Here is a 27,586-nt window from a genome sequence, read left to right on the forward strand (position 1 = left end):
TTGTCCTGCCAATGTGGGATCCAGTATATAGGTAGGACCTGCAGAAAGGTCAGGACCAGATGGAGCGAACACTTGAGGAATATTAAATCCAAATCACTAAAACATAGTATTTCCAGACATATTTGTAACAGCTATATTCCTGGTAAATGTTCATTCAAAATAACACCTTTGGAAAGAATTCCTCCTAGTAATATATACAATAGGTTTTCAAAATTGAGACAAAGGGAAACCTATTGGATTTTCAAATTCAATAGTTTATTTCCCACTGGCCTTAATGAGGTCATAGACTCTGCAGTATTTGTGTAGATATTTATGTTCATATATACATACGGGACACTGTTACTTTTAATATATGTATGGTTATATGTGTTTTTTTTGTTCGCTGGACTTTCCCCACCCCATTGTTGTAGGCTTTGCATCCATAAGTATTATATTTTAGACTACACATCTAGGGAATTTTTTATTCATCGTTAAGGTCAGATGTATCACATATAAATTAGGAATTTTGATTATTATATTCATTTCACTGTATTTTTTGTATCCCTCTTTTTTCACATTGTTAGTATTTAACCTTACCTCATTACATCAGTTTCAATCACACTTACTCACCACATATTTCACAATTATTGTTAGCCCATTTACACACCTTCTACACTTCTTTTTATTGGGCGACAATGTCACTAAAGTATTTTTTCCATCATTAATGCAACCCATTATCATTATCATCATCTATATATATATTAGGATATTAGTCCCTTATTGTTATTCACTAGTCATTCACCTCACATACACTATGACACCATATTTATATTTATTGCATTAAATGGCAACTTACAGATTTTAGATTGTAAAATCACATTTTTGTTCCATTGGCGTATATTTTAGTTTTATAGTTTATACTTAAAGTCTTTTTCCTTGTCTACATCAACAAACACGGAAATTTAGAGACTTATTTGATCGCCGAAATCACAAGATAAAACACTTTATATATATTTTTTTCTTCGACATGTGGACCTGATGTTATATCGCCATGAGTTCATGATGTGTAATCTCACAATTAGAGATATCTATTCACTTATTTTATGTTCCACCATATCGATTATATTATACACATAAATATATAAATAACCAATGGTAAGATACTAATCACTATTTACGCTGTTCTATTGGTGTTAGAGGTATATATGGGTGTAACCAGTTCGCCCTTAGCTACCCTAATGGATATAGATACATATATGCACGGGCCGTAGTGATCATGTGATCATGCGTCGTCTCCTTTGACGTCTTAATCACGGCAATAGCTATTTGCTACATTTCCGACCACATGACGCTACGTCATGATAACATTATCTACAGCACGCTTTATAGGGTGTAACCAATGAAAATGGCATATAAGGACAGGCCCCCAACATGGTCACAATTTATTGGCCAGGTACGCAACATATGTTATCTTGTTTACCCCTATAATAACATTCACAGGGAACGATCGAAACTGTCAATCTTCGATCCAACTACTCACTGCCATATATTCTTTATAGATACATTGGTAAACAATGTTTTATACTTGACAATATTGATGTAACATATAAATTTAACTAATTGAACAGTACACTACCACAACAATGGGGAGTGTTGGGAAAGGAAGGACGTGATAGGTTAATCTGTGCAAAGGAAGGGGAGGGTTTATTTGAACATTAGGTTACTGAGCCCTATATAAAGGGCACTCATGTACACAATGAATATACAAGCCTGAGGAAACGGGGGTTCCCCGAGAAACGCGTCGCTATATTGTATGGTTCTATGGGGAGATAGATTGTCATCACCCAGCTGTAATTTGTTATACCGTTTGGTATTTTTATTTTGTATAATAAAATACTGATTTTATACTTTTACATAAGTCTGGTGTTGGCAGTAACTTAAGGGCATTATAGCTCTTCCTCCTCCTTCCACTGCAGTTTTGGCCGAAGTTTGTCATTTCCATTAGGAGTATTGAGCTGGGATCCAGGAGACAAAGATTTCCAGTTCATCCGGGGGAGATCAACATACAGCCAGCTGGTTTGTCGTTGAAAACCAGCCCGCCCCTACTGGCACAAGAGAGTGCCGCCTTGTTTGTGAGTACCCTTATTCTGCTCCTTTATTGGATTTTTTGGTTATACTGATCTACACATGTGGCGCCTCTGTTTCTGCTTTTGTTTTACATCATAGAATTACATCATCCCGTTGGGTGAAGACAGAGAGCAGCCTGTTCAAGTATTGATGGACATTTGAAGAAACTCGCTGGACTTTCCAGATCTGGTTTGCCCAGACTATAGATCTGTATTATTCTTAATACTTAAACACAGCATTATTTACTTGAAATTTAACATACTGTGTGGGTATATTTGGTGTAATACATTGATATTTGTCCCATTGCTAGTTGACATCCCTTCACATTCATATACCAGTACATATATCTTGGTATTTTTATGTACATTTCTTGCAAGAGTTAAGCGCCTCCTATAGAAGCCTAGTGATAGTATCTATCACGGTGACTTCTGTTTAGTCAGCTCCCCATCCTGCCAGACTCGCGTCCGTGGTCATAATCTCCCAGGACGGTCTCAAGGAGAATGTCCCCATGGACAGTTGCTCTGGACGGATACACCAAGAGAGGGAGATCCGAGTCCGAGCATCCATGGAAATCTGCTGTGACTAGGTATGCACCAAAATTTCGGCCGCAGAAAGTTTCGGCCGAAAATTGAATTTTTGGCTATTTCGGGTTTCGGGTTTTTTTCGGTAAAATTATTGTGTAGCATGTTTCAAATTTGATGCTAGCCTAGAGCTGCTGTTTAAGTTTATTACTTGACTTACTGTTCTTCATATAATGAGTTTTCTAGGACTATACTTTATTTGGATAGTTGTAAAAATAAAAAATGTTAAACATGATTCTGTTACATAGAACTAAATGAAAAATAATACAGTATATTGATATGTATAATTGTTTTAAGTAGGGATGCACCAAAATTTTGGTCGCAGAAACATTTTGGCCGGAAATGGCATTATTTTTTGCCTGTTTTTTCTTTTTTTTTTCTTGGCAAAATTATTGTGTAGCATATTATTGTTTTAAGATATTTTGGTCCAATTTTAGTGTGTTACTTTCAATAAAAGTGTGGGCTTTTTTTATTGGCTCTAATTATGCAAAAAAAAGAAAAATTGAAAATAATTTGAAAAAATAAATTTTCGGTATCAGTTTCGGTTTTCGGCCAAGTGCATCCCGAATTTTTGGATTCGGTCCAGAATTTCCATTTCGGTGCATCACTACCTGTGACAGATCTGAATGATCGCCGTTCCACTGTCAACATGCACAACTGAAGAGGTTTGAAATGGAACCTGGCAAATGGAATGACGTCAATGATGGAAACCATGAGTCCGATCACCTCTATACACTGAGCCACCAAGAGGCTTGAGGAGGACTGAAGGGCAAGACAAGACGACGCAATCTTCCTGCGTCGGTCTGTGAGAAATATTTTCATGGACATAGAGTCTATTATCGTACCCAGGAACTCCACCCTGTTGAGAACCAGGGAACCCTTTGCCGAGTTGATCTTCTAACCGTGAGACTGGAGCAAAAGAAGAAGAGCAATCAAATGATCCTCTGTGAGACTGAACAACGGCGCCTGGACTAGGATGTCGTCCAGATAGGGCACCCCAACAATGCCTCTGGCCACTGCAAGTATCGCCCCCAGAACCTTTGTGAAGACTCTCAGGCCTGTCGCCAGACCAAAGGGAAGTGCCACAAACTGGAAGTGTTGGTCCAGAAACGCAAATCTCAGGAACTTGAAGTGTTCCCTGTGGATTGGCACATGAAGGTAAGCGTCCTTCAAGTCTATTGTTGTCATGAACTGTCCCTCTTGAACTAGAGGCAGAATAGATCTGATCGTTTCCATTTTGAACGATAGAACACTCAGAAACTTGTTTAAACACTTTAGCTCCAGAATCGGGCGAAATGTGCCCTCCTCTTTTGGAACCACAAAAAGATTTGAATAGTACCCTAGACCCCTTTCTGCTTGGGGTACTGGTACGACAACACCTAGAGAGGAGAGATCTCTCAAACATTCTAGAAAGGCTTCTCTCTTTTCCAGTCTTGAAGACAGGTTTGATAGGAGAAATCTGCCCCTGGCCAGATGGGATCTGAACCCTATCCTGTAGCCCTGGGCAACAATGTCCTGCAACCAGGCTTCTGAGAAGAGAGATAATTTGCCCCCTACTTGGCCCGGAGACCGGTCGAGGGCCACCCTTTCATGATGATTTGGTCTTGGCGGGCTTCTTGCTCTGCTTAGACTTGTTCCAAGAATGAGACTGTTTGCAAGTTCCCTTGGACTGGTCTGCTTTTGCGGCGGGCTGCTGGCGCTGTGCCTTGTCCGCACGAAAGGGACGAAAAACAATTTATGTAAGAACTTACCTGATAAATTAATTTCTTTCATATTGGCAAGAGTCCATGAGCTAGTGACGTATGGGATATACATTCCTACCAGGAGGGGCAAAGTTTCCCAAACCTCAAAATGCCTATAAATACACCCCCCACCACACCTACAATTCAGTTTAACGAATAGCCAAGAAGTGGGGTGATAAGAAAGGAGCGAAAGCATCAACAAGGAATTGGAATAATTGTGCTTTATACAAAAAAATCATAACCACCACAAAAAGGGTGGGCCGCATGGACTCTTGCCAATATGAAAGAAATGAATTTATCAGGTAAGTTCTTACATAAATTATGTTTTCTTTCATGTAATTGGCAAGAGTCCATGAGCTAGTAACCTATGGGATAGCAAATACCCAAGATGTGGAACTCCACGCAAGAGTCACTAGAGAGGGAGGGATAAAAATTAAGACAGCCAATTCCGCTGAAAAAAGAATCCACAACCCAAATCAAAAGTTTTAATCTAAATAATGAAAAAAACTGAAATTATAAGCAGAAGAATCAAACTGAAACAGCTGCCTGAATAACTTTTCTACCAAAAACTGCTTCTGAAGAAGAGAAAACATCAAAATGGTAGAATTTAATAAAAGTATGCAAAGAAGACCAAGTTGCTGCTTTGCAAATCTGATCAACAGAAGCTTCATTCTTAAAAGCCCAGGAAGAAGAAACTGACCTAGTAGAATGAGCCGTAATCCTCTGAGGCGGGGATTTACCCGACTCCAAATAAGCATGATGAATCAAAAGCTTTAACCAAGACGCCAAAGAAAGGCAGAAGCCTTCTGACCTTTCCTAGAACCAGAAAAGATAATAGACTAAAAGTCTTTCTGAAATATTTAGTAGCTTCAACATAATATTTCAAATCCCTTACCACATCCAAAGAATGTAAAGATCTTTCCAAAGAATTCTTAGGATTAGGACACAATGAAGGGACAACAATTTCTCTACTAATGCTGTTGGAATTCACAACTTTAGGTAAAAATGTAAATGAAGTCCGCAAAACCGCCTTATCCTGATGAAAAATCAGAAAAGGAGACTCACAAGAAAGAGCAGATAATTCAGAAACTCTTCTAGCAGAAGAGATGGCCAAAAGGAACAATACTTTCCAAGAAAGTAATTTAATGTCCAGAGAATGCATAGGCTCAAACGGAGGAGCCTGTAAAGCCCTCAAAACCAAATATTAAGATTCCAAGGAGGAGAAATTGGCTTAATGACAGGCTTGATACGAACCAAAGCCCGTAGAAAACAATGAATATCAGGAAGAATAGCAATTTTTCTGTGAAACAGAACAGAAAGAGCAGAGATTTGTCCTTTCAAGGAACTTGCAGACAAACCCTTATCCAAAACATCCTGAAGAAACTGTAAAATTCGAGGAATTCTAAAAGAATGCCAAGAGAATTTATGAGAAGAACACTATGAAATGTAAGTCTTCCAAACTCGGTAATAAATCTTTCTAGACACAGATTTGCGAGCCTGCAACATAGTATTAATCACTGAGTCAGAGAAACCTCTATGACTAAGCACTAGGCGTTCAATCGCCATACCTTCAAATTTAATGATTTGAGATCCTGATGGAAAAATGGGCCTTGAAATAGAAGGTCTGGCCTTAACGGAAGTGGCCAAGGTTGGCAACTGGACATCCGAACAAGATCCGAATACCAAAACCTGTGTGGCCATGCTGGAGCCACCAGCAGTACAAATGAACGCTCCATTATGATTTTGGAAATCACTCTTTTAAGAAGAACTAGAGGCGGAAAGATATAAGCAGGTTGATAATTCCAAGGAAGTGACAACGCATCCACTGCTTCCACCTGAGGATCCCTGGACCGATACCTGGGAAGTTTCCTGTTTAGATGAGAAGCCATCAGATCTATTTCTGGAAGCCCCCACATCTGAACAATCTGAAGAAACATCTGGGTGAAGAGACCATTCTCCCAGATGTAAAGTCTGGCGACTGAGATAATCCGCTTCCCAATTGTCTATACCTGGGATATGGACCGCAGAGATTAGACAGGAGCTGGATTCCGCCCATGCAAGTATCCGAGATACTTCTTTCATAGCTTGAGGACTGAGTCCCACCTTGATGATTGACATGCGCCACGGTTGTGACATTGTCTGTCTGAAAACAAATAAACGGTTCTCTCTTCAGAAGAGGCCAAAACTGAAGAGCTCTGAGAATTGCACGGAGTTCCAAAATATTGATTGGTAATCTCGCCTCTTGAGATTTCCAAACCCCCTGTGCTGTCAGAGATCCACAGACAGCTCCCCAACCTGAAAGACTTGCATCTGTAGTAATCACAGTCCAGGTTGGACGAACAAAAGAGGCCCCCTGAACTAAACGATGGTGATCTAACCACCAAGTCAGAGATAGTCGAATATTGGGATTTAAGGATATTAATTGTGATATCTTTGTATAATCCCTGCATCATTGGCTCAGCATACAAAGCTGAAGAGGTCTCATGTGAAAACGAGCAAAGGGGATCGCGTCCGATTCTGCAGTCATGAGACCTAAAACCTCCATGCACATAGCTACTGAAGGGAATGACAGACTGAAGGTTCCGACAAGCTGAAACCAATTTCATGCGTCTTTTGTCTGTTCGAGACAAAGTCATGGATACTGAATCTATTTGGAATCCTAAAAAGGTTACCCTTGTCTTAGGAATTAAGGAACTTTTTGGTAAATAGATCCTCCAACCATGTCTTTGAAGAAACAACACTAGTTAATTCGTGTGAGATTCTGCAGAATGTAAAGACTGAGCAAGTACCAAGATATCGTCCAAATAAGTAAACACCGCAATACCCCGCTCTCTGATTACAGAGAGTAGGGCACCGAGAACCTTTGAAAAGATCATTGGAGCTGTTGCTAGGCCAAAAGAGCAACAAATTGGTAATGCTTGTCTAGAAAAGAGAATCTCAGAAACCGATAGTGATCTGGATGAATCGGAATATGAAGATATGCATCCTGTAAGTCTATTGTGGACATATAATGCCCTTGCTGAACAAAAGGCAGAATAGTCCTTATAGTCACCATTTTGAATGTTGGTATTCTTACATAACGATTCAAAATTTTTAGGTCCAGAACTGGTCTGAAAGAATTCTCTTTCTTTGAAACAATGAACAAATTTGAATAAAACCCCAGACCCCGTTCCAGAAAGGGAACTGGCACAATTACCCCAGATAACTCCAGGTCTGAAACACACTTCAGGAAAGCCTGAGCCTTTATTGGGTTCACTGGAATGCGTGAGAGAAAGAAACTTCTCACAGGCGGTCTTACCTTGAAACCTATTCTGTACACTTGAGAAACAATGTTCTGGATCCAATGATTTTGGATTGAATTGATCCAAACATCTTTGTAAAATCTTAGTCTGCCCCCTAAAAGCTGCGCTGGAATGAGGGCCGCACCTTCATGCGGACTTGGGGGCTGATTTTGATTTTCTAAAAGGCTTGGATTTATTCCAGACTGGAGAAGGCTTCCAATTGGAAACCGTTCCTTTAGGGGAAGGGTCAGGTTTCTGTTCCTTATTCTGACAAAAGGAACGAAAACAGTTAGCAGCCCTAAATTTACCCTTAGATTTTTTATCCTGAGGCAGAAAGGCTCCCTTCCCCCCAGTGATAGCTGAAATAATAGAATCCAACTGAAAACAAAATAATTAATTACCTTGGAAAGAAAGAGATAGCAACGTTGACTTAGAAGTCATATCCGCATTCCAAGATTTAAGCCATAAAGCTTTTCTAGCTAAAATAGCTAGACACATACCTGACATCAATTCTAATGATATAAAAAATGGCATCACAAATGAAATTATTAGCATGTTGAATTAGCTTAACAATGCTATACACATTAGGATCTGGTACTTGTTGCGCTAAAGTTTCCAACCAAAAAGTTGAAGCCGCAGCAAAGAAATAGCAGGCCTAAGAAGATGACCTGAACATAAATAAGCCTTCCTTAGATTCAAGCTTCTTATAAAAAGAATCTTTAAAAGAAGAACTATCTGCCGTAGGAATAGTAGTACGCTTTGCAAGAGTAGAGATAGCCCCATCAACTTTGGGGATCTTTTCCCAAAACTCCAATCTATTAGTCGGCAAAGGGTACAGTTTCTTAAACCTTGAAGGAGTAAATGAAGTACCCAGACTATTCCATTCCCTAGAAATTACATCTGAAATAGCATCAGGAACTGGAAAAACCTCTGGAATAACTACATGAGGTTTAAAAAACGAATTTAAACGTTTACTGGTTTTAATATCAAGAGGACTAGTCTCCTCCATATCTAATGCAATCAACACCTCTTAATAAAGAATGAATATACTCCATTTTAAATAAATATGAAGATTTGTCAATGTCAATATCTGAGGCAGAATCTTCTGAACCAGATAGATCCTCATCAGAGATAGATAAATCAGAATGCTGTCGGTCATTTAAAAATTAATCGAATTTATGAGAAGTTTTAAAAGACCTTTTACGTTTATTAGAAGGTGGTATAACAGACAGGGCCTTCTGAATAGAATTAGAAACAAATTCTCTCACATTAACAGGAATATCCTGAACATTAGATGTTGAAGGAACAACAACAGGTAATGGATTACTACTAATGGAAATATTGTCTGCGTTTGAAAGTTTATCATGACGACAACTAACACAAACTACAGCCGGAGGAACAGTTACCACAAGTTTACAACAAATGCACTTAGCTTTGGTAGAACCGACATCAGGCAGCAGCATTCCAGAAGTAGATTCTGAGACGGGGTCAGATTGAGACATCTTGCAATATGTAATAGAAAAAAACAACATATAAAGCAAAATTATCAATTTCCTTATATGACAGTTTCAGGGATGGGAAAAATGCAAACAGAATAAGCCTCTGGAAACCAGAAGCAAAATGAAATAAGGACTTAAATAATGTCAAAAATCTGGCGCCAAGTATGACGCCCACAACTGACAAAATATTTTTTGGCGCCAAAAACGTCTGCAACAAACACGAGCGTCATACATGACGCAACTACGTGAAAAAACTCAGCGCCAACTAAGACGCCGGAAATGACGACATTACGCCAAACATACATAATTCTTGCGCCAAAAAAGTCTTGCGCCAAAAATGACGCAATAAATTATAGCATTTTGCGCTCCCGCAATCCTAACAGCCCGCAATTTAGAAAAACATAATTTATGCTTACCTGATAAATTTATTTCTCTTGTGATGTATCGAGTCCACGGATTCATCCTTACTTGTGGGATATTCTCCTCCCCTAGAGGAAGTGGAAGAGGAAGTGGAAGAGAGAGCACCCACAGCAGAACTGCCTATATAGCTCCCCCCTTAGCTCCACCCCCCAGTCATTCGACCGAAGGCTAGGAAGAAAAAGGAGAAACTATAGGGTGCAGCGGTGACTGAAAGTTTAAAAATAAAAAATATATATGCCTGTCTTAAACAGGGCGGGCCGTGGACTCGATACATCACAAGAGAAATAAATTTATCAGGTAAGCATAAATTATGTTTTCTCTTGTAAGATGTATCGAATCCACTGATTCATCCTTACTTGTGGGATACCAATACCAAAGCTTTAGGACATGGATGAAGGGAGGGACAAGACGGGTACCTTAAACGGAAGGCACCACTGCTTGTAGAAACTTTCTCCCAAAAATAGCCTCCGAAGAAGCAAAAGTATCAAATTTGGAAAAAGTATGAAACAAAGACCAAGTCGCCGCTTTACAAATCTGTTTAACAGAAGCCTTATTTTTAAAAGCCATGTGGAAGCAACAGCTCTAGTAGAATGAGCAGTAATTCTTTCAGGAGACTGTTGGCCAGCAGTCTCATAAGCCAAACGGATGATGCTTTTCAGCCAAAAGGAAAGAGGTAGCCGTAGCTTTCTGACCTCTCCACTTACCAGAATAAACAACAAACAATGAAGATGTTTGACGGAAATCTTTAGTTGCTTGTAAGTAGAACTTTAAAGCACAAACCACATCAAGATTGTGCAACAGACGTTCCTTCTTTGAAGAAGGATTAGGACACAGTGAAGGAACAACACTCTCTTGATTGATATTCTTATAAGAAACAACCTTAGGAAGAAACCCAGGTTTGGTACGCAAAACCACCTTATCTGCATGGAAAATAAGATAAGGGGAATCACACTGTAAAGCATATAGCTCAGAAACTCTTCTAGCCGAAGAGAAAGCTACTAAAAATCAAACTTTCCGAGATAGAAGCTTAATATCCATGGAATGCATAGGTTCAAACGGAACCCCTTAAAGAACTTTAAGAACTAAATTTAGGCTCCATGGTGGAGCAACAGGTTTAAATACAGGCTTGATTCTGACCAAAGCCTGACTAAATGCTCGAACGTCTGGGACATCTGCCAGACGTTTGTGTAGAAGAATAGACAAAGCAGATATTTGTCCTTATAAGGAACTAGCTGATAATCCCTTCTCCAAACCTTCTTGGAGAAAAGACAATATTCTAGGAATCCTAATCTTACTCCACGAGTAACCTTTGGATTCACACCAATAAAGATATTTGCGCCAAATCTTATAATAGATCTTCCTGGTGACAGGCTTTCTAGCCTGAATCAGGATATCAATGACCAACTCAGAAACCGCGCTTTGATAGAATCAGGAGTTCAATCTCCAAGCAGTCAGGCGCAGAGAAATTAGATTTGGATGCGTGAACAGACCTTGGATTAGAAGGTCCTGCCTCATTGGCAGAGTCCATGGTAGAACCGAGGACATGTCCACTAGGTCTGCATACCAAGTCCTGCGTGGCCACACAGGTGCTATCAGAATCACGGAAGCTCTCTCCTGCTTTAATCTGGCAACCAGACGTAGAAGGAGAGGAAATACATAGGCCAGATTGAAGTACCAAGGCACTGCTAGAGCATCTATCATTACCGCCTTGGGATCCCGGGACCTGGACCCGTAGTTTGGCATTCTGACGGGACGCCATCAGATCCAATTCTGGTGTGCCCCATAGCTGAATCAGCTGGGCAAATACCTCCGGATGGAGTTCCCACTCCCCCAGATGAAAAGTCCAACGATTTAGGAAATCCGCCTCCCAGTTCTCTACTCCTGGGATGTGGATTGCTGAGAGATGGCAAGAATGATCCTCTGCCCATCGGATTATTTTGGTTACCTCCATCATCGCTAGAGACCTCCTTGTTCCTCCTTGATGATTGATATAAGCTACAGTCGTGATGTTGTCCGACTGAAACCTGATGAATTTGGCCGCAGCAAGCTGAGGCCACGTCTGAAGCGCATTGAATATCGCTCTCAGTTCTAGAATATTTATCGGGAGAAGAGATTCCTCCCAAGACCATAAGCCCTGTGCTTTCAGGGAGTTCCAGACTGCATCCCAGCCTAGCAGGCTGGTATCTGTCGTTACAATGAGCCACTCTGGCCTGCGGAAACATTCCCTGAGACAGGTGGTCCTGAGACAACCACCAGAGAAGAGAATCTCTGGTCTCCTGGTCCAGATGCAGTTGAGACAAATCTGCATAATCCCCATTTCACTGTTTAAGCATGCATAGATGTAGTGGTCTGAGGTGTAGGTGAGCAAAAGGAACTATGTCCATTGCCGCTACCATGAGTCCGATTACCTCCATATACTGAGCCACTGATGGCCGAGGAATGGAATGAATAGCTCGGCAAGTGGTTAAGAGCTTTGATTTTCTGACCACCATCAGAAATATTTTCATTTCTACCGAGTCTATCAGAGTCCCTAGGAAGGAAACTCTTATAAGAGGGAAGAGAGAACTCTTTTTTATGTTCACCGTCCACCCGTGAGATCTCAGAAAAGCCAACACAATGTCCGTGTGAGACTTGGATAGCTGGAAAGTTGACGCCTGAAATAAGATGTCGTCTAGATAAGGCGCCACTGCTATGCCCCGTGGTCGAAGAACCGTCAGAAGGGACCCTAGCACCCTTGTGAAAATTCTGTGAATAGGGATGTGTAGATACGCATCCTTTAAGTCCACGGTGGTAATATATTGACCCTCCTGGATCAGAGGTAGAATAGACCGAATAGTCTCCATCTTGAATGATGGAACTTTGAGGAACTTGTTTAGAATGTTGAGATCCAAGATTGATCTGAAAGTTCCCTCTTTTTTGGAAACCACAAACAGGCTTGAGTAAAAACCTAGCCCCTGTTCCTCTTTTGGGACTGGGCGGATCACCCCCATAGTATGTAGGTCTTCTACACAGCGTCAGAACGCCTCTCTCTTTGTCTGCTTACAGACAATCGAGAAATGTGAAAAGTCCCCCTTGGAAGAGAGCCTTTGAACTCCAGAAAATATCCCTGGGAAACAATTCCTAAAACCCAGGGATCGTGAACATCTCTTGCCCAAGCCTGAGCGAAGAGAGAGAGAGTCTGCCCCCTACTAGATCCGGTCCTGGATCGGGGGCTACCCCTTCATGCTGTCTTAGAGGCAGCTGTAGGCTTCTTGGCCTGTTTACCCTTGTTCCAAGCCTGGTTAGGTCTCCAGACTGACTTGGATTGGGCAAAATTCCCCTCTTGCTTTGCAGCAGAGGAAGCTGAAGCGGGACCACTCTTGAAATTCCAAAAGGAATGAAAATTATTTTCTTTGGCCCTCATCTTATTTGATCTATCCTTAAGGGAGGGCATGACCTTTCCCTCCAGTGATGTCTGAAATAATCTCTTTCAGTTCAGGCCCGAATAGGGTCTTTCCTTTGAAAGGGATGTTCAAAAGTTTAGTTTTAGATGACAAATCAGCAGACCAGGATTTAAGCCATAACGCCCTGCAAGGTAAAAACATAATTTATGTAAGAACTTACCTGATAAATTCATTTCTTTCATATTAGCAAGAGTCCATGAGCTAGTGAGGTATGGGATATACATTCCTACCAGGAGGGGCAAAGTTTCCCAAACCTCAAAATGCCTATAAATACACCCCTCACCACACCCACAAATCAGTTAAACGAATAGCCAAGAAGTGGGGTGATAAGAAAAAAGTGCGAAAGCATAAAAAATAAGGAATTGGAATAATTGTGCTTTATACAAAAAAATCATAACCACCACAAAAAAGGGTGGGCCTCATGGACTCTTGCTAATATGAAAGAAATGAATTTATCAGGTAAGTTCTTACATAAATTATGTTTTCTTTCATGTAATTAACAAGAGTCCATGAGCTAGTGACGTATGGGACAATAAATACCCAAGATGTGGAACTTCCACGCAAGAGTCACTAGAGAGGGAGGGATAAAATAAAGACAGCCAATTCCGCCGAAAAAATAATCCACACCCCAAAATAAAGTTTTAATCTTATAATGAAAAAAACAGAATTTATGTTTACCTGATAAATTTCTTTCTCCAACGGTGTGTCCGGTCCACGGCGTCATCCTTACTTGTGGGATATTCTCTTCCCCAACAGGAAATGGCAAAGAGCCCAGCAAAGCTGGTCACATGATCCCTCCTAGGCTCCGCCTACCCCAGTCATTCGACCGACGTTAAGGAGGAATATTTGCATAGGAGAAACCATATGGTACCGAGGTGACTGTAGTGAAAGAAAATAAATTATCAGACCTGATTAAAAAACCAGGGCGGGCCGTGGACCGGACACACCGTTGGAGAAAGAAATTTATCAGGTAAACATAAATTCTGTTTTCTCCAACATAGGTGTGTCCGGTCCACGGCGTCATCCTTACTTGTGGGAACCAATACCAAAGCTTTAGGACACGGATGAAGGGAGGGAGCAAATCAGGTCACCTAAATGGAAGGCACCACGGCTTGCAAAACCTTTCTCCCAAAAATAGCCTCAGAAGAAGCAAAAGTATCAAACTTGTAAAATTTGGTAAAAGTGTGCAGTGAAGACCAAGTCGCTGCCCTACATATCTGATCAACAGAAGCCTCGTTCTTGAAGGCCCATGTGGAAGCCACAGCCCTAGTGGAATGAGCTGTGATTCTTTCGGGAGGCTGCCGTCCGGCAGTCTCGTAAGCCAATCTGATGATGCTTTTAATCCAAAAAGAGAGAGAGGTAGAAGTTGCTTTTTGACCTCTCCTTTTACCTGAATAAACAACAAACAAGGAAGATGTTTGTCTAAAATCCTTTGTAGCATCTAAATAGAATTTTAGAGCGCGAACAACATCCAAATTGTGCAACAAACGTTCCTTCTTTGAAACTGGTTTCGGACACAGAGAAGGTACGATAATCTCCTGGTTAATGTTTTTGTTAGAAACAACTTTTGGAAGAAAACCAGGTTTAGTACGTAAAACCACCTTATCTGCATGGAACACCAGATAAGGAGGAGAACACTGCAGAGCAGATAATTCTGAAACTCTTCTAGCAGAAGAAATTGCAACTAAAAACAAAACTTTCCAAGATAATAACTTAATATCAACGGAATGTAAGGGTTCAAACGGAACCCCCTGAAGAACTGAAAGAACTAAATTGAGACTCCAAGGAGGAGTCAAAGGTTTGTAAACAGGCTTGATTCTAACCAGAGCCTGAACAAAGGCTTGAACATCTGGCACAGCTGCCAGCTTTTTGTGAAGTAACACCGACAAGGCAGAAATCTGTCCCTTCAGGGAACTTGCAGATAATCCTTTTTCCAATCCTTCTTGAAGGAAGGATAGAATCCTAGGAATCTTAACCTTGTCCCAAGGGAATCCTTTAGATTCACACCAACAGATATATTTTATCCAAATTTTGTGGTAAATCTTTCTAGTTACAGGCTTTCTGGCCTGAACAAGAGTATCGATAACAGAATCTGAGAATCCTCGCTTCGATAAAATCAAGCGTTCAATCTCCAAGCAGTCAGCTGGAGTGAAACCAGATTCGGATGTTCGAACGGACCCTGAACAAGAAGGTCTCGTCTCAAAGGTAGCTTCCAAGGTGGAGCCGATGACATATTCACCAGATCTGCATACCAAGTCCTGCGTGGCCACGCAGGAGCTATCAAGATCACCGACGCCCTCTCCTGATTGATCCTGGCTACCAGCCTGGGGATGAGAGGAAATGGCGGGAACACATAAGCTAGTTTGAAGGTCCAAGGTGCTACTAGTGCATCCACTAGAGCCGCCTTGGGATCCCTGGATCTGGCCCCGTAGCAAGGAACTTTGAAGTTCTGACGAGAGGCCATCAGATCCATGTCTGGAATGCCCCACAGGTGAGTGACTTGGGCAAAGATTTCCGGATGGAGTTCCCACTCCCCCGGATGCAATGTCTGACGACTCAGAAAATCCGCTTCCCAATTTTCCACTCCTGGGATGTGGATAGCAGACAGGTGGCAGGAGTGAGACTCCGCCCATAGAATGATTTTGGTCACTTCTTCCATCGCTAGGGAACTCCTTGTTCCCCCCTGATGGTTGATGTACGCAACAGTTGTCATGTTGTCTGATTGAAACCGTATGAACTTGGTCCTCGCTAGCTGAGGCCAAGCCTTGAGAGCATTGAATATCGCTCTCAGTTCCAGAATATTTATCGGTAGAAGAGATTCTTCCCGAGACCAAAGACCCTGAGCTTTCAGGGATCCCCAGACCACGCCCCAGCCCATCAGACTGGCGTCGGTCGTGACAATGACCCACTCTGGTCTGCGGAATGTCATCCCTTGTGACAGGTTGTCCAGGGACAGCCACCAACGGAGTGAGTCTCTGGTCCTCTGATTTACTTGTATCTTCGGAGACAAGTCTGTATAGTCCCCATTCCACTGACTGAGCATGCACAGTTGTAATGGTCTTAGATGAATGCGCGCAAAAGGAACTATGTCCATTGCCGCTACCATCAACCCGATCACTTCCATGCACTGAGCTATGGAAGGAAGAGGAACGGAATGAAGTATCCGACAAGAGTCTAGAAGTTTTGTTTTTCTGACCTCTGTCAGAAAAATCCTCATTTCTAAGGAGTCTATAATTGTTCCCAAGAAGGGAACCCTTGTTGACGGGGATAGAGAACTCTTTTCCACGTTCACTTTCCATCCGTGAGATCTGAGAAAGGCCAGGACGATGTCCGTGTGAGCCTTTGCTTGAGGAAGGGACGACGCTTGAATCAGAATGTCGTCCAAGTAAGGTACTACCGCAACGCCCCTTGGTCGTAGCACAGCTAGAAGGGACCCTAGTACCTTTGTGAAAATCCTTGGAGCAGTGGCTAATCCGAAAGGAAGCGCCACGAACTGGTAATGTTTGTCCAGGAATGCGAACCTTAGGAACCGATGATGTTCCTTGTGGATAGGAATATGTAGATACGCATCCTTTAAATCCACCGTGGTCTCAAAAACAAGTGCGCCACACCGGCGCGAAAATGAGGCTCTGCTTAAGCTTTGGGAAAGCCCCTAAGGAATAAGGTGTCTAATACAGTGCCTGCCGATATTATTATATTAAAATACCCAGATAAAATGATTCCTCAAGGCTAAATATGTGTTAATAATGAATCGATTTAGCCCAGAAACAGTCTACAGTCTTAATAAGCCCTTGTGAAGCCCTTATTTATGATCGTAATAAACATGGCTTACCGGATCCCATAGGGAAAATGACAGCTTCCAGCATTACATCGTCTTGTTAGAATGTGTCATACCTCAAGCAGCAAGAGACTGCACACTGTTCCCCCAACTGAAGTTAATTGCTCTCAACAGTCCTGTGTGGAACAGCCATGGATTTTAGTTACGGTTGCTAAAATCATTTTCCTCATACAAACAGAAATCTTCATCTCTTTTCTGTTTTTGAGTAAATAGTACATACCAGCACTATTTCAAAATAACAAACTCTTGATTGAATAATAAAAACTACAGTTAAACACTAAAAAACTCTAAGCCATCTCCGTGGAGATGTTGCCTGTACAACGGCAAAGAGAATGACTGGGGTAGGCGGAGCCTAGGAGGGATCATGTGACCAGCTTTGCTGGGCTCTTTGCCATTTCCTGTTGGGGAAGAGAATATCCCACAAGTAAGGATGACGCCGTGGACCGGACACACCTATGTTGGAGAAAACTGAAATTATAAGCAGAAGAATCAAACTGAAACAGCTGCCTGAAGTACTTTTCTACCAAAAACTGCTTCAGAAGAAGAAAACACATCAAAATGGTAGAATTTAGTAAAAGTATGCAAAGAAGACCAGGTTGCTGCTTTGCAAATCTGATCAACCGAAGCTTCATTCCTAAACGCCCAGGAAGTAGAAACTGACCTAGTAAAATGAGCTGTAATCCTTTGAGGCGGAGTTTTACCCGACTCGACATAAGCATGATGAATCAAAGATTTTAACCAAGACGCCAAAGAAATGGCAGAGGCCTTCTGACCTTTCCTGGAACCGGAAAAGATAACAAATAGACTAGAAGTCTTTCGGAAATCTTTAGTAGCTTCAACATAATATTTCAAAGCTCTAACTACATCCAAAGAATGCAGCGATCTCTCCTTAGAATTCTTAGGATTAGGACACAATGAAGGAACCACAATTTCTCTACTAATGTTGTTAGAATTCACAACTTTAGGTAAAAATTTAAATGAAGTCCGCAACACCGCCTTATCCTGATGAAAAATCAGAAAAGGAGATTCACAAGAAAGAGCAGATAACTCTGAAACTCTTCTAGCAGAAGAGATGGCCAAAAGGAACAACACTTTCCAAGAAAGTAATTTAATATCCAAAGAATGCATTGGTTCAAACGGAGGAGCTTGTAAAGCCCCCAGAACCAAATTCAAACTCCAGGGAGGAGAGATTGACTTAATAACAGGTTTTATACGAACCAAAGCCTGTACAAAACAATGAATATCAGGAAGATTAGCAATCTTTCTGTGAAACAGCACAGAAAGACCAGAAATTTGTCCTTTCAAAGAACTTGCAGACAAACCTTTATCCAGACCATCCTGAAGAAATTGTAAAATTCTAGGAATTCTAAAAGAATGCCAGAAAAATTGATGAGAAGAGCACCAAGAAATGTAAGTCTTCCAGACTCAATAATAAATCTTCCTGGACACAGATTTTCGAGCCTGTAACATTGTATTAATTACGGAGTCAGAGAAACCTCTATGACTGAGAATCAAGCGTTCAATCTCCATACCTTCAAATTTAATGATTTGAGATCCTGATGGAAAAAAAGGACCTTGAGATAGAAGGTCTGGTCTTAATGGAAGAGTCCAAGGTTGGCAAGTAGCCATCCGGACAAGATGCGCATACCAAAACCTGAGAGGCCATGCTGGAGCCACCAGCAGAACAAACGAACGCTCTTTTAGAATCTTGGAGATCACTCTTGGAAGAAGAACTAGAGGCAGAAAGATATAGGCAGGATGATACTTCCAAGGAAGTGACAATGCATCCACTGCCTCCTCCTGAGGATCCCTGGATCTGGACAGATACCTGGGAAGTTTCTTGTTTAGATGAGAAGCCATCAAATCTATTTCTGGAAGACCCCAGATTTGAATAATCTGAAGAAATACCTCTGGGTGAAGAGACCATTCGCCCGGATGTAACGTCTGGCGACTGAGATAATCCGCTTCCCAATTGTCTATACCTGGGATGTGAACCGCAGAGATTAGACAGGAGCTGGATTCCGCCCATACAAGTAGCCGAGATACTTCTTTCATAGCCAGAGGACTGTGAGTCCCCCCTTGATGATTGACATATGCCACGGTTGTGACATTGTCCGTCTGAAAACAAATGAACGATTCTCTCTTCAGAAGAGGCCACGACTGAAGAGCTCTGAAAATCGCACGGAGTTCCAAAATATTGATTGGTAATCTCGCCTCCTGAGATTCCCAAACCCCCTGCGCTGTCAGGGACCCCCATACAGCTCCCCAACCTGTCAGACTCGCATCTGTTGAGATCACAGTCCAGGTTGGAAGAACAAAAGAAGCCCCTTGAAGTAAACAATGGTGAACTGTCCACCACGTTAGAGAGTGTAGTACAATCGGATTTAAAGATATTAACTGTGATATCTTTGTATAATCCCTGCACCACTGGTTCAGCATACAAAGCTGAAGAGGTCGCATGTGAAAACGAGCAAAGGGGATCGCTTGCGATGCAGCAGTCATAAGACCTAGAATTTCCATGCATAAGGCTACCGAAGGGAATGATTGAGACTGAAGGTTTCGACAAGCTGAAACCAATTTCAGACGTCTCTTGTCCGTCAGAGACAAAGACATGGACACTGAATCTATTTGGAAACCTAAAAAGGTTACCCTTGTCTGAGGAATCAATGAACTCTTTGGTAAATTGATCCTCCAACCATGTTCTTGAAGAAATGACACAAGTCGATTTGTATGAAATTCTGCTAAACGTGAAGACTGAGCAAGTACCAAGATATCGTCCAAATAAGGAAATACCACAATACCCTGCTCTCTGATTACAGAGAGAAGGGCACCGAGCACCTTTGAAAAAATCCTTGGAGCTGTTGCTAGGCCGAACGGCAGAGCCACAAACTGGTAATGCTTGTCTAGAAAAGAGAATCTCAGAAACTGATAATGATCTGGATGAATCTGAATATGCAGATATGCATCCTGTAAATCTATTGTGGACACATAATGCCCTTGCTGAACAAAAGGCAGAATAGTCCTTATAGTTACCATTTTGAATGTTGGTATCCTTACATAACGATTAGGGTTGCACCGATACCGATACTAGTATCGGTACCGATACCAAGTATTTGCATGAGTACTTGTACTCGTGCAAATGCACCGATACTTAAACCGATACCTCCACTTCCTACCCATATGCTACCTTGTGGTGTTTTTTCAAACTGCATGTTCCCATTTCATTTTAAACTGGAGTGGAGACTAAACTAAAAATTGTTTACTACTGTTCTGCCAATACACATTGCTGTTATTTGTATTATTGTAGGAGAGATCACTGTACCTCATTCAGACAAACCCCTGAAGTACTGGGCAGTTAATAAACAGATTGCCAGCTCTGGCTAAAATGGCCCAAAAATATCTTTCTGCCCCATGCAGTAGTGTGGAAAGATAAAAGCTGTTCAACTTTGAATCGAACCTCCATACAAATGTCAGATTGATGTTATATAACAGCCCTACAAGCCAATTGTATCACCCCTTTAAATTTAATATTTTATTGTAATATTTTTTATTTATAAACATGTTCAGTGAACTCTGTGACAAATAAAACTGTTTTATTATTTCATAATTTCTTTTGAATTACAGTCCTTTATTATAATAATAAATAAGGAATCTTAAATAATTAGTCTGTATTGTGCTTGATAAACTGTCACATAACATTAAAAAAAAAGTATCGGTAATTGGTATCAGCGAGTATTTGAAAACAAGTATCGGTACTTGTACTCGGTCATAAAAAAATGGTATCTGTGCAACCCTAATAACGATTCAATATTTTTAAATCCAGAACTGGTCTGAAGGAATTTTCCTTCTTTGGTACAATGAATAGATTGGAGTAAAACCCCCGACCCTGTTCCAGAACTGGAACTGGCACAATTACTCCAGCCAACTCTAGATCTGAAACATTTCAATGCTTGAGCCTTCACTGGGTTTATTGGAATGCAAGAAAGAAAAAAATCTTCTTGAAGGAGGCCTTACCTTGAAACCTATTCTGTACCCTTGTGAAACAATGTTCTGAATCCAAAGACTGTGAATCGAATTGATCCAAATTTCTTTGAAAAATCGTAATCTGCCCCCTACCAGCTGTGCTGGAATGAGGGCCGCACCTTCATGTGGACTTGGGAGCTGGCTTTGGCTTTCTGAAAGGCTTGGATTTATTCCAGACTGGAGATGGTTTCCAAACAGAAACCGTTCCTTTAGGGGAAGGATCAGGCTTCTGTTCCTTATTCTGACGAAAGGAACGAAAACGATTAGCAGCCCTACATTTACCTTTAGATTTTTTATCCTGAGGTAAAAAAGTTCCTTTCCCCCCAGTAACAGTAGAAATAATAGAATCCAACTGAGAACCAAACAATTTATTACCTTGAAAAGAAAGGGAAAGCAAAGTTGACTTAGAAGACATATCTGCATTCCAAGTTTTAAGCCACAAAGCTCTTCTAGCTAAAATAGCTAAAGACATATACCTGACATCAACTCTAATGATATCAAAGATGGCATCACAAATAAAGTTATTAGCATGTTGAAGAAGTTTAACAATGCTATGAGTATTATGATCTGACACTTGTTGTGCCAAAGCCTCCAACCAAAAAGTGGAAGCTGCCGCAACATCATCCAAAGAAATAACAGGCCTAAGAAGATTACCTGAACATAAATAAGCTTTCCTTAGATAGGATTCAATCTTCCTATCTAAAGGATCCTTGAAGGAAGTACTATCTGCCGTAGGAATAGTAGTACGTTTAGCGAGAGTAGAGATAGCCCCATCAACTTTAGGGATTTTGTCCCAAAACTCTAATCTGTCAGATGGCACAGGATACAATTTCTTAAACCTTTTAGAAGGAGTAAATGAATTACCCAGATTATTCCATTCCCTAGAAATTACTTCAGAAATAGCATCAGGGACAGGAAAAACTTCCGGAATAACTGTAGGAGGTTTAAAAACCGAATTTAAACGCTTAGTGGATTTAGTATCAAGAGGACTAGATTCCTCCATCTCTAATGCGATTAAAACTTCTTTAAGTAAAGAACGAATAAATTCCATTTTAAATAAATAACATAATTTATGTAAGAACTTACCTGATAAATTAATTTCTTTCATATTAGCAAGAGTCCATGAGCTAGTGACGTATGGGATATACATTCCTACCAGGAGGGGCAAAGTTTCCCAAACCTCAAAATGCCTATAAATACACCCCTCACCACACCCACAAATCAGTTTAACGCATAGCCAAGAAGTGGGGTGATAAGACAAAAGTGCGAAAGCATAAAAAAATAAGGAATTGGAATAATTGTGCTTTATACAAAAAAATCATAACCACCACAAAAAGGGTGGGCCTCATGGACTCTTGCTTATATGAAAGAAATTAATTTATCAGGTAAGTTCTTACATAAATTATGTTTTCTTTCATGTAATTCGCAAGAGTCCATGAGCTAGTGACGTATGGGATAATGACTACCCAAGATGTGGATCTTCCACGCAAGAGTCACTAGAGAGGGAGGGATAAAATAAAGACAGCCAATTCCGCTGAAAATAATCCACACCCAAAATAAAGTTTAAATCTTATAATGAAAAAAACTGATTTGTGGGTGTGGTGAGGGGTGTATTTATAGGCATTTTGAGGGTTGGGAAACTTTGCCCCTCCTGGTAGGAATGTATATCCCATACGTCACTAGCTCATGGACTCTTGCTAATTACATGAAAGAAATGAAGATTTATCAGTGTCAATATCTGAGACAGAATCCTCTGAACCAGAAAAATCATCATCAGAAACAGACAAATCAGAATGATGATGTTCATTTAAAAATTCATCTGAAAAATGTGAAGTTTTAAAAGATCTTTTACGTTTACTGGAAGGAGGAATAACAGACATAGCCTTCCTAATAGATTTAGAAACAAAATCTCTTATATTAACAGGAACATCCTGAGTATTAGATGTTGATGGAACAGCAACAGGTAATGGAATATTACTAATGGAAATACTATCTGCATTAGCAAGCTTATCATGACATTCATCACAAACTACAACCGGAGGGACAGTTACCACAAGTTTACAGCAGATACACTTTGGTAGAGCCAGCATCAGGCAGCGTTTTTCCAGAAGTAGCTTCTGATCCAGGGTCAATCTGAGACATCTTGCAATATGTAAGAGAAAAAACAACATATAAAGCAAAATCTATCAAATTCCTTAAAAGGCAGTTTCAGGAATGGGAAAAAATGCCAATTAACAAGCCTCTAGTAACCAGAAGCAAATGAAAAATGAGACTTAAATAATGTGAGAAAAGGTGGAGACAATAAGGCCGCCCACATTTTTTAGCGCCAAAAAAGCCGCCCACATTATTGGCGCCAAGAATGACGCCAACATTTTTGGCGCAAAACGTCAAAAATATAAAAAAAAAAAATGCGACAAGTATGACGCCGGAAATGACAAAGAAATTTTTTGCGCCAAAAAAGTCCGCGCCAAGAATGACGCAATAAAATGAAGCATTTTCAGCCCCCGCGAGCCTAACAGCCCACAGGGAAAAAAGTCAATTTTAAGGTAAGAAAAAATGTTTTATTCATATGCATTATCCCAAATAATGAAACTGACTGTCTGAAACAAGGAATATTGATCATCCTGAATCAAGGCAAATAAATGTTTAAACACATATATTTAGAACTTTATATAAAAGTGCCCAACCATAGCTTAGAGTGTCATAAAAAATAAGACTTACTTACCCCAGGACACTCATCTACATGTAGTAGAAAGCCAAACCAGTACTGAAACGAGAATCAGTAGAGGTAATGGTATATAAGAGTATATCGTCGATCTGAAAATGGAGGTAAAAGATGAATCTCTACGACCGATAACAGAGAACCTATGAAATAGATCCCGTAGAAGGAGACCATTGAATTCAAATAGGCAATACTCTCCTCACATCCCTCTGACAATCACTGCACGCTGAGAGGAAAACCGGGCTCCAGCCTGCTGCGAAGCGCATATCAACGTAGAATCTAGCACAAACTTACTTCACCACCTCCACGGGAGGCAAAGTTTTTAAAACTGATTTGTGGGTGTGGTGAGGGGTGTATTTATAGGCATTTTGAGGTTTGGGAAACTTTGCCCCTCCTGGTAGGAATGTATATCCCATACGTCACTAGCTCATGGACTCTTGCTAATTACACATCAGCAGACCAGGATTTAAGCCATAACGCCCTGCGTGCTAAAATGGCAAAACCTGAATTCTTTGCTGCTAATTTAGCCAGTTGAAAAGCGGCATCTGTAATAAAAGAATTAGCCAATTTAAGGGCCTTAATTCTGTCCAAAATTTCTTCTAATGGAGTCTCCATCTGAAGAGCCTCTTCTAGAGCCTCAAACCAGAAAGCAGCTGCAGTAGTTGCAGGAACAATGCACGCAATAGGTTGAAGAAGAAAACCTTGATGAATATTTTCTTCAGGAGACCCTCTAATTTTTATCCACAGGATCTTTGAAAGCACAATTGACTTCAATAGGTATAGCTGTATGCTTAGACAGATTAGAAATAGCTCCCTCCACCTTAGGAACTGTCTGCCAAGAGTCCCGCATGGTGTCAGATATGGGAAACATTTTCTTAAAAACAGGAGGGGGAATGAACGGAATACCTGGTCTTTCCCACTCCTTAGCAATAATATTCCCAATCCTCTTAGGGACTGGAAAAAAAACATCAGTGTAAACAGGAACCTCTAAGTATTTATCCATCTTACACAATTTCTCTGGGACCACTATAGGGTCACAATCATCTAGAGCCGCTAATACCTCCCTGAGCAATAAGCGGAGGTGTTCAAGCTTAAATTTAAAGGCCGTCATATCAGAATCTGTCTGAGGAAGCGTCTTTCCTGAATCAGAAATTTCTCCCTCAGATAAATCCCTCACCCCTACCTCAGAGCATTGTGAGGGCATATCAGATACGGCTACTAAAGCGTCAGACTGCTCAGCATTTTTCCTTAAAGGGCCACTGTAAGTAAATATTTTCTATGCCTGTTACTAACTAACTACCCCAAATACGCTTTTTATCAATAGCATTTCATTAACTTATCTCTACCGTATGTCAGAAATCTTGTCTGCAAATTTAATTGTTTTCCAAACCCACTCCGTGGGTATCCTTTGCTCTGTACCAATCCGTTTACAATACCTAGGTTTCAAAATGGCGCTTTAAACACAAAGTTATTGGTTTAAGTATTTTGAACATGCAGTGCTGAAAATAGTGGGCAGGATAACGTGACATCATCGGCGAATAAAAGATATAACTTTTAGAACGTTATGAAACTTCGTTTTGGAGAAAATATAGGTCAGTAGGTTTTAATTAATGTTTATTAACTTTAATATGTTAGTTGTTTAGCTTAAAAATTATAACAGAAAGTAATCCTTTAACCCAGAGCTGTCCCGCTTTCCTTGAAAACCAGGCAGTCAGGAAAAAAACCTTTGTGAGGGTTGTATTCATAACTGTGGCCATGTCTTGTAAAATAAATGAATTTGACGCACTAGAGGTACTTGGCGTCACTTGTGCGGGCGTTACTGGTTGTGACACTTGGGGAGAGCTAGATGCTAAACCCTCATTTACTTCTGACTGAGAATCATCTATTGCTCTATTTTTAGGTGCTAATATATGTTCTTTATAGTTTATGGACATATCAGTACAATTGGGACACATTCTAAGAGGGGGTTCCACAATGGCATCCAAACATATTGAACAAGGATTTTCCTTGGTATCAGACATGTTAAACAGGCTAGTAATGTAACAAGCAAGCTTGGAAAACACTGTAATCAAAGTAAATAACACTTAGAAATAAAACGGTACCTTTAAGAGAAAAAAAGCTGCACAAATTCTGCAAAACAGTGTAAAAAAGCAGTAAACATAAAAATTTTACAGTAGTATCATATAGCCTTAGTAACTTTGCACAGCTATGCAAATAAACAATTAACTCCTTAATGGCAAAACCGGATTGAAAAAACATCAATACCAGAAAAAAAAGACTTTCAGCACTTTGCCACAGTTCTGCTGTGGCTCCTACCTGCCCTTCAGAACAATTTGTGGGGGAAAAAAACTTCCTTTACAGCCCTCAAACACGGCAGGAACCTCTGGAGAAGCAGTTAGAAGTCTCAGAGGAAAAGAAACTGCACAACTGAGGCACGAAAATAGGCCCCTCCCACCTCACTCAATGTTTTGAGGCCTAACAGAAACACTAGAGTGTCTCTAAATTAACATTATAATTGCATCATTCACTGAATAAACAAAAACGTTTTTACCAAACAGTGTCACCAGTAACTAATGAGCCCTTCATGAAAGCTGAAATTCCTATCCAAGTGTCTGAATACAGCTTACCCTTCCCTCATGGGGATATTGCCAGCCTTTTCTAGAAATAACAGTCTGTCTAGAAAAAAATAGACTGAACATACCTTAATGCAGTTTAGCCTGCAAACTGTTCCCCCAACTGAAGTTTTCCTGTACTCTTCAGCCCTTGTGAGAACAGCAGTGGATCTTAGTTACAAAATGCTAAGATCATCATCCTCCTTGCAGAAATCTTCATCCCTATTCTGCCAGAGTGTAAATAGTACACACCGGTACCATTTAAAAATAAACTTTTGCTTGAGAAAATAAAAACCTAACATTTTTGTCACCACACTCCTCTTTGCCCTTCCTAGCAGTTAAGCAGGCAGAGAGAATGACTGGGGGTGGAGCTAAGGGGGGAGCTATATAGGCAGTTCTGCTGTGGGTGCTCTCTCTGCCACTTCCTGTAGGGGAGGAGAATATCCCACAAGTAAGGATGAATCCGTGGACTCGATATATCTTACAAGAGAAAGAAAGTAAATTTGAAAAATTTTCAGGTAAGAAATAATTTTTTCATATGCATTTCCCAAAATGAAACTGACAGTCTGTAAGAAGGACATATACTGATTAACCTGCATCATGGCAAATATAAGTATAAAACATATATTTAGAACTTTACATATAACGTGCCAAACCATAGCTGAGAGTGTCATAAATAAAAGAAAACATACTTACCAAAAGACACTCATCTACATAAAGTAGATAGCCAAACCAGTACTGAAACGAGAATCAGTAGAGGTAATGGTATATAAGAGTATATCGTCGATCTGAAAAGGGAGGTAGGAGAAGAATCTCTAGGACCGATAACAGAGAACCTATGAAAAAGATCCCCGTTAGGATGACCATTGCATTCAATAGGTAATACTCCCTTCACATCCCTCTGTCACATTCACTGCACTCTGAGAGGAACCGGGCGTCAGCATGCTGAGAAGCGCATATCAACGTAGAAATCTAGCACAAACTTACTTCACCACCTCCATAGGAGGCAAAGTTTGTAAAACTGATTTGTGGGTGTGGTGAGGGGTGTATTTATAGGCATTTTGAGGTTTGGGAAATTTTGCCCCTCCTGGTAGGAATGTATATCCCATATGTCACTAGCTCATGGACTCTTGCCAATTACATGAAAGAAATGGGCTTTAATTCATCAAAGTTTACCTTCACTTTAAATGCTCTGTTTGGGGTGTGTCTTTGCCTCCTCCTGGTGGCCGGGTGATGTATTTCCCATTAGTAAAAACAGGAATTTGTGGACTACCACTACCATTAAAAAGAAAAGCATGGTATTGCTTTTTAAAGGGATA

General features: G+C 40.6%; 1 protein-coding gene across 1 annotated transcript in view; it reads right to left on the reverse strand.

Moving 5' to 3' along the window:
- The window catches only part of DOT1L (DOT1 like histone lysine methyltransferase), a 742,223-nt gene that overhangs the window by 184,646 nt on the left and 529,991 nt on the right, over nt 1–27,586 (reverse strand). The gene's annotated exons all lie outside the window — the stretch shown is intronic.

Source organism: Bombina bombina, chromosome 2, assembly GCF_027579735.1.
Source record: "Bombina bombina isolate aBomBom1 chromosome 2, aBomBom1.pri, whole genome shotgun sequence".
Classification (NCBI taxonomy): Eukaryota; Metazoa; Chordata; class Amphibia; order Anura; family Bombinatoridae; genus Bombina; species Bombina bombina.